This window comes from Falco cherrug, chromosome 1, assembly GCF_023634085.1.
Source record: "Falco cherrug isolate bFalChe1 chromosome 1, bFalChe1.pri, whole genome shotgun sequence".
In the NCBI taxonomy this organism is placed as follows: domain Eukaryota; kingdom Metazoa; phylum Chordata; class Aves; order Falconiformes; family Falconidae; genus Falco; species Falco cherrug.
The window spans coordinates 95,861,659-95,870,382 of record NC_073697.1 but is presented as its reverse complement, the minus strand read 5'-3'; positions in this window follow the sequence as shown (position 1 = coordinate 95,870,382).

The following is an 8,724-nucleotide window of genomic DNA, read 5'->3' as shown; positions in this document are numbered from 1 at the left end:
GCACCCTTAGATCTGGCGGGAGGAAGGAGAGAAGAGGATGCAGAGTCTACCTGAAAGGCAGGCGCTTGCCCGTTGCAAGACGCAGCTGCAATGCTTGACTTCCCCGAGCGAACACTTATTGTAATGAGCATGCCCAAGCTGAGATGCTGATCTTAGTCACGATGGTGTAAGCCCAAAGTAACCCCGTTGAAGACAATAGAGTTACTTCAGATGTACTTCATTGTGACAGCCTTTGCAGATTTACATCTATTTTTGTTCTGCACCTTCCCAGGGAACAACACCCACCCCCACACCCACCCACCCCAGCTCTTTTGCACCAAATCCTTTCTCATTGTGTGGGCCAAGTTCTCTTGGACTTAACTGAGTTATTTGAAAAGGGGAATTGGTCCAGTGTTTCCAGAGGAACCTTCCTGCCCTTGTTTTCTTTGCTGGAAATATCTTCTTCTTAACCTTCAGCTGTTACCCCCTCTCCAGGGCCAAGTCCTTTGAGGGTCTGAGCACCTTTAGTGGGGTGCCTTTCACTCCTGTTAATGCTGGGGAAAATGAGGTGGAAGGGGAGAGCTCAGCACCTTCTAGGGTGCAGACTTCACTGGGAACACCCTACTTCTGGAAGGAAGGATCCGGCCCTTCAAAAGACAGTGGACAGGGCAAAGAATATATCTCACTTGCTGAACTGTATTAGGCAAGGTCCAAAGCACCGTCAATTCTTGTTAGAAGAGGCTTAACCAAGAGGAAAGGAGAGAAGTGACAGATAAAGGTGAATCTGTCCAGGCCCCATCATCACCTTGATAACCAACGTGCCTTGCCACAGCTCCACATCTTAACAGAGGCGGCCAGTGCTTGGTGTCCTGTTTGGAGGGGGCTGTATTTTTGCACAGTCTTTTGCTCTTCCATTTTTGCTATGTTACCATAAAAAGTAAGGACCCCCAAACAGCAGTAAACTCCATGACGAGCCAGAGATATTAAAATGCCATCGCAAAATTATCTTTCTAATAAGCTAACTTTTCTCTGCTGGAAATAACAAGCCTCACCCCACACCAGCTTCTCTGATTAGAAAAGGGACCCAGCCAAGGTGTTATAAATATCCTGAAATTGTTTTGTTCTCCAGTGTTGCTCACAGCAATGATTTATTTCTAGAGGGGGAACAGTCAGGGAAATCCCTTTGTCCTTAAATTCTGCACACAGGCTTGAAGCGTTCCATAATTTTGAACCTTATGGTTCATGTATTCCCCCTCTTTCTATTTGTCAACCATTTGCGTTCTAGTTTGCTAAATACATCATGATGTACGGTTGATCTTGCTCAAAGCTCTGAGGCCTTTGTGGATTTTCCTCACCACCACCACCCCCCGCGCCCTTCCCGAAATGCCACAAAGAAATCACCGCTTTGGTCACATTCCTTGGAAGCCTCCATGTAAAATATTTTCCCCGCTGATTTGTCCTCACTATCTCATGCACATGCCACTTTGTTTATTGTACAGTTGCTCATAATCTGGCTATGTTTAAAAATATATGTTATATATAAATACCCACCTACATACAGGAGCAAAATAAGGAGCGTTTGTTTCATTATTGTTCTGTACATATATATATATACCTAATATATGCACACACATACATCTATCGTGTGTATAATATGATACATATATACACTATATACACACACATGCACATATATATATGCAGATAATAATGAAATTATTTTATTAAATAATTATTTTATCCCTGTATGTAGGCGGATCCTAAGAAATGCGAGTCACCCACACTTCCCCTTGCCTTAGATTACATATTTACTAAGCCCATGAAATTCAACGTGTTTGTGTACATTTCAAACAAAGATCTACACGGGCTGTTCAAACACTGCAAAAACAAGAGTAGGTGACTTGTGGGTCTAATATTATTTTTCCAAACTCAATACCCAGGCAGGATTTAGATGTTTTCGTAACTCCTACTGTTTGCATCCAGATTTCCTTGTGTTACAATCAAGATAAAGCTTTTATGCATGCTTCTTGCTTCTGATGATGAAAATATTTTGCTGACCCCCAAATTTCAGATGCTGCGGAGTTTGGGGGTTAGACGGTGCCAATTTGTGAGGCAAAAGAAGAGCAGCTGGAACGTGTTGCGAGGCTGATCTGGAGACGTAGGGGTTCCTGTCCTGTTCAGAAGGGAGCTGATGACGCACAGGCAGATGTTTTCTTGGTATCATATTTTATTTACAAAACATACAGTGCAATGATCTCCCTCCACCAACAAAACCTGCCAGCTGCAGGCAGGCAGATGCATTGTGTGCGACCTGGCGAGGAGGCTGGCTGCTGCTCCTGAGCCTCTGGCTTCACCTTGGGGCTCACCAAGGGCTCAAACCATGTGCAGAAGCCGAATGCAGCTCCATTCCCAGACAGCCAGCAGCGCGATGCCTGTTGGAGATTTTGTCGTGCTCTCTCTTCTCACTGGTGTACCCTGCACACCCCAGCCAGGACTTGATTTCCACCGAGCCAAAGGTTTCAGTCTCAACGGCTGGCCTCTGTCTGAAATCTCCCACCAACAGTTGCTGTCAACAACGGGAACAAGTCCATCTCAAGTTTGTTCAAGTGACATGTTTGACAAAAAATGGTAAAAGATTTCTGCTTCAAAATTTTTGAGACAGGCTATTTGGACACGGGCGAAATGTGATTTGCCATTCCGTCCTTCCTCCTTTTTTTTTTTTTTTTTTTTTTTAATAAAGTAGGTGTACTTTATGGGTTTCTGATGAAAGGTATTTTCAAATGGAAAAATGTTCTGTTGCTGAGTTTTGGAAGGTTCATACTTGCAAAAATACTTCTAGTAAAATTCTTCTGATATAAAAATGTCCTAAGCCACTTTTTTCTAATGTAGCAGTGACCACAACAGGATTTTTCCTGCTATAGCTACTTGGATTAAGAAAACACAGCACATTCCACCCTCTTGGTGAATTTCTTACATGAATCCGACTTTTAAGGCTAGTCCAGGCACAAGAGCCATTATGATGTGTCCTGTCTGTGGTCGAGCATCCCTGGGCAAGCGTGGTGGTCATCTGCTGCGTCGCTTAGAAAAAGAGAAGAAACAGCGCGAAAGGAGGCTTTGTCTTACTTTAAGTGGAGAGCAGCAGTAGCAGATCAGTTGACATTGCTTTGGGAAGGAGTGGAGCCCCCGTCTTCCCCTCTTTGGTCAGGAATCTCTATGCTCCGCCAAAACCTGAGTTTCATAACCGGCTAGAAAGTTCTTGCGGGTTTCCATGGGGCTCAGCTGAGCTGTTCACGGGGTGGGAAAAGGAAAAACTGGTGTCAGCCAGTGCTATACATCCAGCAAAGGGATTTTCAGCCCTTCTTCAGCTGGTTTATGGTGGGATGAGCATATTTTTTGCCTTTTCTCTTTGTTGTGCAAGGGGAGAGGCACTGGGGAGCAGGGTGGCTCCCTGCATAGCTCACCTCAGGCTGCCTGGATGTGGTTACAGAGGGATGTGAATTGACCCATGGTGTGGAGCAGACCTTGCAAGACAAGCAGAGGCAACTGCTTCTCAGAAAGATGAAGTGGGATATTTTTGTGTAGCTTCAGCTTCACACGGCTTGAAGAAAACACTTTGCGGATGTTCCTCAGTGCATTGGCCAGAAATGCACATTAGCAGCCTGGGACGCGGCTGGTTTCTTTGCTTCCTTTGATTTTACCCCAGCATAACTCTGCTTCATGGATGACCTGCTTCTCTAATTAAAACCAATGAAAAAGGAGCACCAGGAGGGCTGCCAGAGGAGTGGAAAGTGGAAATAAGATGAAGGTCTGTTGGTTTGCTGTTGGTCCAAAGGCTGCTCTGCCTGTGTGGACCCCAGTGGGAGGCGTATCACTGAACACAAGATGTGGGAGCGAGAAAGAGATCTTCCACCCACCCTGGGATTCCTTTGTTCTGCTGGGGATTTTGAAATGCAGATGCAATATGTGGGAAATCCCCCATGCAGGTACTTGCAGGCTTCCCAAAGGCTGCTGCACCAAAGCCTTCCCAGCCCTGGGACAGGTAACAAGTGTTCAGAGAGCGGTGGCTTTGCTGATCCAGGTTTTGTTTCCCCTTACGCTCCTGAAAATGCAGGACAATCCCACTGACAGCTCTTGGACACCTGGAGTTTCTGCTTACACGCAGCATTTGAAAACATGGTCCACTGTGGAGGTAGCTGCCACGTGTGCTGATTTATTTGTTTCTATTCTCACCTCCTCCTTGCTGCTCACTGCTCGTGAGCCTGGCAGATTTTCAGGAGCCGAGCTCCTCTTACATAACGTTGCGCCAAAATTGGTATGACAGGATTCGGAGGGATCTGTGGCTGGAATCACCCTTGATCCCTGCATTCCCTTCTGGTTTGTCTGCACAGCTTGGGCATGCCATTGTGAGCTGCTGCTTTGCCCTGGGGCATCCTTTGCCTTGGGCATCCCTCTGGACCAGGGGTGATGTGGAGGATGAGGTCTCTAGCCCTGCTGCTCGGTGAGGGATGCCTTTGCCGCAGCCACCTGACAGCAGATGTGGTCCTGTGCTGGCTCTCCTGGGCACGCAGCTGCTTACAAGCACAGCATCTCCCAGGTCCCCGAGAGAGCGTAGCCAGAGTTCAAGCCTGTATAATTAATGGTAATTATCCAGTTGAGAGAGTGGGTACGAAATGGATTTAACTCATCTGAAATCCTCTGAGTCACACTGAGCTGTGCTCTTCGGTCAACAGACCTGCACCTGCATCCAGAAGATGCCTTAAGTGACTTGATGAAAGCCTCTTTCTCCTGGGACAGTCTCTCCTCCATGTCACGGGCAGCTTCAGCTGGGCAAAGCCCACAGCACCCCTTGGAGATGACACAGGGGCTCAGCCCAGCAGCAGAGAGGGAGACCTTGTAGATCACCAGCACGCTGGAGGGCTTGTGGAGTGCTCTGGGGTACACCCAGTGGAAAGGTGCTCGCCATAGCACCCGTGTGCTTTGGGTGCTGCTGTGAGCCCTGATTTAAAGCAAATGTGACCTGTGTAGATTCTATCCTGCTCTGGGTCACAGCACAGACAGACCCAAAGTTCTCTCCCACGCCAGTCTCCTGCCAGCTGCCTTTGGTGATAAATCATCAGTGTTTCAGATTGGATGTGGTGATAAATTTAAGGGCTGCAAATGACAGTGTACGCAATAGTGTTTTTTAGCCAATAAATTGGGCATTTATGTAAATGCTTCCATACATATGTACGCTGTCAGGCGGCAGGTGAGACAGGAGAGTCAGAAACATTAATCTGTGGAGAAAAGAGAGCCTTGGAAACTTGCCACTTTTGTTCCAGTCTCTGTTCTCTGGGAACTCAATTTTTCCCTTCTTTCCCTCCATGTTTTACTTCACGTGATTTTTTGCCTTTTAAAAATAGATGCCTCGTTTGCAGTAAGAACACCCTGTGTGTGTTTGTGCGGCGAATGAGATTCAGCCCAGTGCAAGACTGGGATCGGGTGAGGCTTCAGCATTGCATCAGCTTGGGGTCAGCCAGCTGGACATGGGGGCTGACGTGAAACTTCTGCCTCAGAGTGAATGGCTGTGGGCACGGGCAGTCTGTTTCTTCCATATAAAAAGAAGAAGAAAAAAAAAAAGGTTAGAGGAGACATTCACTCTGAAGCCGGAACAGCTTTGGTTATTCAAGGGTGAATTTAAGGTTCAGATGTTTCATTACATATTGTTACTGAATTCCTATCTGGCCCTCCCGTTCCCTTCCAGAGGATGCTCGTCACCGAGTTTGGTGGGTTTGGGTTTATTATAAAGGGGGGCTGCAGAAATTAATGTGCTTTGTGGGAAAGGGAGAGGAGTACGAAGGCAAACTATGGGCAGAGGCTGAAACCTGAGCGTGTGTTGCCTTGGACAATCATGGCATATAGGAAAAGGGGACACATGTTGTAAAGCAGAGAGGGCTCTACCGGTCAGCTCAAGCGCTCAGCGCTGTTGTGTCCGATCCGGCTGTGGCAGAGGGACTGGCCTCACACTTCCATTCAGACACACATCATGCAGGACTCACAGCCAGCTGCTGAGAGACACCCCCGCTCGGCCCATCGCCGCTGAGCTGGTGCAAGCCAGGATGCACCCAGTGACAGCAGCCATTACATCAAAGCTGGAGCAGGGAAGAGACACCTCATGCGGGGCTCTGTGTTCCCAGTGAGGATCAGACCGAACCTTCTCATGGTACCCCCTGACACTCTCCTTGATTCAGCACATGCAACTTGGCCAAACCAGCTATGGGGACAGGCCCCCTCCTGTTGCACACAAACAGGAAAAGTGTATTTTGAGGCCAAGAGGCAGTGTTTTAGAAGGAAAGTAGTTCGTGTAAGTGTGCATGCCTGAAGGTTTATCTGATGATAACTTGCACCACCATAGCTTCTCCTGTATACCTCCTCGTGGGACACTTCTCAACACAACAGCTTCTTCCCAGGTAGTTCAGCCTGAAACACAAGTGTCTGGAGATGAAGCAGGAACATCTCCAGAGATGGAGAAACCCTGCTGGGGGTCAGAGAAACCCCGTGCACCCACACTGCCTGCTTCTCTACAGCCTCCACTGAAGGCAAAAGCCTTGGTGGCCTTGGGCTCAACTTGCACTCCTTTTCCGATACCGTTTGACTTCCCTGCAAAGAGTTCCCTCCCTCCTGATCTTGCTGTGAATTTAACTTCCCTGACATGGGGTGAGGAAGGGACCAGTGAGAGCTGGGTACTCCTGGGTAACTCCATGCACCGCTGGATTCACACCACAAGCTCCCCAGGAGAGGGGCTTTGCTCTGGGCAGTGCCTACATGGGGGATGCTTCACCCCAGCTCCTGGCTCGGTGATCCCACTCTGCTGAGACATGCTACCTGTGCCGCTTCTCCCAACACAACCTCAAACAAGCACTGAGTATTTTTTTTTCTTGGTAGCATGTAGGTCACTGCAGAGCCTTAGGGACCTGACAGCTGACATTCATCCTTGGTTTTGAATCCATGTGTCAAGCTTTCTGGAGGCAATAGAAGTGCAGTTGCTGGTGAGACCGACTGCCTTTTGTGTGGCTTCAATTAAATGTCTTTCTTGGCATGGGATAGTTGCCAGGGCTCTTTTTTTTGTTGTTGTTGAAAGAAACAGTTTTATTTATATATATATATATATATGTATAAAGTCCCACCTGTTTTTTTGGAAGGGTTTCAGCTGGAATGTAACGGATCCCATCTTCTTCTATAGAAAGGTGAGCTGTATTTTTCAGCTGAACTTTTCTCCCTTTTATAGCCGTGATTTGGCACATGTGAGGCATAAACAGCGGCAAGGTCACTGCCCTTCCCCAGCCGAGGAAGGAAAGCCATGGCACGTGCCCGGGCCAGTGATACAGGGGCAGCTGCTGAGGACAAGTCTGGGGGAGACGTGAGCTGTGGGCTGACCCGCAAGACCTGTTCACTGTTGGAGTTTGTGCAGGAGCCCTGGAGTGGCTCGAAGACACCGGGAGACACGTGTCCTAGCTGCTGCGGGGACTGCCTTGCTGATGAGATGCCTTCACAGCTGTGACCTCTGGAGAGGACCCATGGGGATGGTCATGGCAGAGCACGTGCTTCTTCTTCCAGCCTTTATTTGCTTTGTCTTCGCTGCTCTTTCAACCGAGGTTAAAAACAGCTCTCTCTCTAGCAACAGTGTGTGGGCAACTGGTTAAAACAAGGCAAGCAGCCACCATTGTCTCTTTCTTTCTTGCTGCACCATTTTAAACTTTGGTTGCTCAAATGACTGTTTCCAAACCTGGGTTTCCCCCTCCCTTGCAAGCCATGCTGCCTGGTGAACCTTGCATTGTATCTGGGTGCTTTGATACCCACTGCCGTCTGCAGAGGATGAGGCGGTACAAGTCAGCAGCTCTTCACTACAGTGTTACATTGCTTGACCACAGATGCATTTAAATTAATTTACTTAATTATTTTTTTATCAGTATTGCACTTATTTTTATTATGCATTTACCTATTACCAAGTGTGCATATAGCAGTCTCAGCCCCAGCTGGTGAAGTGACCTGCCCTGTCTCACCTAGATGCGCTCCTTCCAGCAGCAGCAGGTGATGCCAGAAATGCAGGAGCCACAGCACCTTGGCTCAGTTTGACATTGGCATGAGCAAGGAGATGAAGCCCAAAGGTGTGAGTCACTTGGTGAAACTGCAGTACCAGTACCGCTGTGAATTCCCCAGTGACTTAAAACTGGGGCAGAAGGAGGGATTGGAAATCCCAGGGGTGTGAGCAGCCAGGATGATGAGAACACAATCCTTGTGTGCCAGGAGCTTGGCCATGCCAATGAGCTCATTTCTGTTTGGTGTTTTTTTATTGTGCTCTGATTAATATGGAAATTGTCATATATGCTCAGGCTGGGTGACAACACATCCTCATGCATTTGCTGATGCTGCTCTGGAAATGCCTTTTGGGCTGCAGGGTGTCCCTGGCTCCCCTGGGTTGCAGTGGGAGCATGAAGTGATACTTTAAATCCTCTGCTTGCTGCTCCAAAGTTCTCCCAAGCATGGCCTTTAAAGGTTGTGCCATCAACTGTGTGATTAATTAGCGCTCTTCTGTTTCACTTGTTTGCTGATGATATTCAGTGATGTGACTGAAACTCACCTCCCAGGCTGGAGACAGTCTCAGGCACTGAAACAGGCTGGACATGTATTTTTAGTAAAGTAGTATTTTCAGCTCAGGATTTGAATTTTCTGGTGATTTCCTCATCCCTCTCTGAGTCACACCCCAAG